Genomic DNA, 2500 nt, shown 5'->3' on the forward strand with positions numbered 1-2500 from the left:
CTACAAGCCAACCTACTTACCCCGACTGAGGTACACTCAAGACTGATTTTTAACCATGGAAAAGTTGTCATGCAAGTCACCCGAGTAAAGAAAAAAAAAAAGGAACTGATCACTGGGAATTTTACTCATTGGCCTCTCTCTCCGAAGGTGTTGCTGGTCTCTTACATCAGGGTTGCTTAGTCGACTTTTGATTTTTGTGTTTAGCTTAGGATAGATGATTATTTGTTATCATCCGTGCCAGTTTGTTTTATATATATAAACAATATCTGCTTTCTATTATGGCGCTGTTATCTGATTGATCTTTTTATTTGACAATGTGAATAACGATATTGTGAGCCTTTTCTAAAGATTTTTCCAAGAATGCGGATTATTCTTGATATATTTTCATTTTATAAAGGTATTTTGCCTTGATAAGTTTGATAGATACTAGAAGAAAGGACATGACTGAGGTTGCTATAGTCTTAATAATCCAAAAGTCCGAATTAATTTCGCACTGATCAAATTAAAATCCTTTACAGTTAACAGTATTTGGCAATTTCTAAACGCTATTGCCTTCTCGAAGAAAACATTGCTATATTTTTCATTGTACTTCCGGGGTAAAAGCGCAGACACTCAAGGTAATCAAATAAAACAAATCGCACCTATAGAAAAAGGCAAGCATATATAATATATATCTTCCTGAGAGCGCGGTAGAAAAGAGCTAAATCCTGGCGAAAGGAAACCGGGCCGCAGCGGCAGTGGTCCGATCGCTCGCGAGGCGGGACTTGTGCCAACGCAGCCGGTGGTTCGACATCGCACCAGATGACGTCATAATAACCTGGGCAATCATACCATTTTGCTTTGCCCGTTCATTTCGCTTCCTGTGGACGATGTCGCGTCGTTTTGGACGAGGGTCATGGAGGATCTACCTCACCCCCCCCTCTCTCTCTCTCTCTCTCTCTCTCTCTCTCTCTCTCTCTCTCTCTCTCTCTCTCTCTCTCTCTCTCTCTCTCTCTCTCTCTCTCTCTCTCTCTCTCTCTCTCCTCTCTCTCTCTCTCTCTCTCTCTCTCTCTCTCTCTCTCCTCTCTCCCTCTCTCTCTCTCTCCTCCTCTCTCTCTCTCTCTCTCTCTCTCTCTCTCTCTCTCTCTCTCTCTCTCTCTCTCTCTCTCTCTCTCTCTCTCTCTCTCTCTCTCTCTCTCTACTCGCCATCAGGTACGTATGACCTGTCAGTATCGTGTATATATGTATATATATATATATATATATATATATATATATATATATACATATGTATGTATGTATGTATACATATACATGTGTGTGCGTGCGTGCTTGCGTGTGTGTGTGTGTGTGTGTGTGTGTGTGTGTGTGTGTGTGTGTGTGTGTGTGTGTGTGTATGTATATATATATATATATATATATATATATATATATATATATATATATATATATATATAGTATATTACCCTATAAAGAACCGAGCGCGTCACAGTAACTGTCAGCGCGTCGGCTTGCATCTCCATACCAGAAGCGCCATTCACGATGACATTTCTCTTTCTTCCTCTTCTTCTTCTTCTTGTTTTCTGCTTTTGCATTTACGTCATGTTTCTTATTTAGGTCTCACATGAAGAAAAAAATTATTAGAATACATTACCAAAGGTAACAGGACGGCAAAATTAAAAGGAAAAAGGAAGGGCAGAAAACAAACAAACAAAGATTGCACGTGTTCGAGAGTCTGCATGACTAATTGCTTTGCCCTTTGATGATATCTGTAACTTAATCAGGCTTCCACCGTTAGATAACGATTCGCTCTCTCAATTTGTGTCTCATACTTTTGAAGGACAGAATCCTCTTCACATTTTTGAAGCGGAAAGTACAACCTCTCTCTCTCTCTCTCTCTCTCTCTCTCTCTCTCTCTCTCTCTCTCTCTCTCTCTCTCTCTCTCTCTCTCTCTCTCTCTCTCTCTCTCTCTCTCTCTCTCTCTCTCTCTCTCTCTCCCACCCTCCCTCTCTCTGTTGCTAAGATGTTAAACAGATTTCATGCTACTGTTTATTTCAAGGCAGGGCGTTTACACCTTGATTTAATTATGTCAATGGTCAGCTATAAGCGGAGTATGCTATGCTGTTGCACGTCTGCAAATAAAACATGCGTGTTTTTTCATTTGGATTTACCAAAGTTTGATATAAACTGGACAACTATATGCTAATTATCTGCATATTTCAGTGCCTCTAAAACACATTCCAAAGGGTACACAACTACTATAAGTTGAACATTTAAAGATACTAAAATATTAGCAATACCTTTCTCCTTTAGTGGATTATATATCTACTAACCTACATCAATAGTTAAGTAGTCGATATACGTTATCCAAACTACCTCACTGTCAGAGTAGACGGGAAACCTTGACAGAATGTTGAAATGATATCCACTTTAAATTTGTGAGGGAAATGGCCCCTACAAAGAAGTTCTTCGCGTGAAAACTTTTTAAAAATAAGTCTTTTTTTTAACGAACACGCAGACA

At 39.4% G+C, this 2500-nt stretch overlaps 1 protein-coding gene across 6 annotated transcripts in view; it reads right to left on the bottom strand.

Annotated features, from left to right (window-relative positions):
- Positions 1-153, bottom strand: part of ACC (acetyl-CoA carboxylase) — a 49027-nt gene extending 48874 nt beyond the window's left edge. For 4 of the 6 annotated variants that reach the window (XM_086536057.1, XM_086536054.1, XM_086536055.1 and 1 more), the window contains exon 1: positions 21-153. The gene's annotated coding sequence lies outside the window, so the exon portion shown is untranslated. The other 2 variants (XM_086536052.1, XM_043008614.2) reach the window with 2 other exon arrangements.
- Positions 154-2500: the final 2347 nt, after the last annotated feature.

The sequence above is a fragment of the Penaeus japonicus genome, unplaced genomic scaffold, assembly GCF_977035675.1.
Source record: "Penaeus japonicus unplaced genomic scaffold, GWHDUDI00000001_assembly GWHDUDI00000004, whole genome shotgun sequence".
Lineage (NCBI taxonomy): Eukaryota > Metazoa > Arthropoda > Malacostraca > Decapoda > Penaeidae > Penaeus > Penaeus japonicus.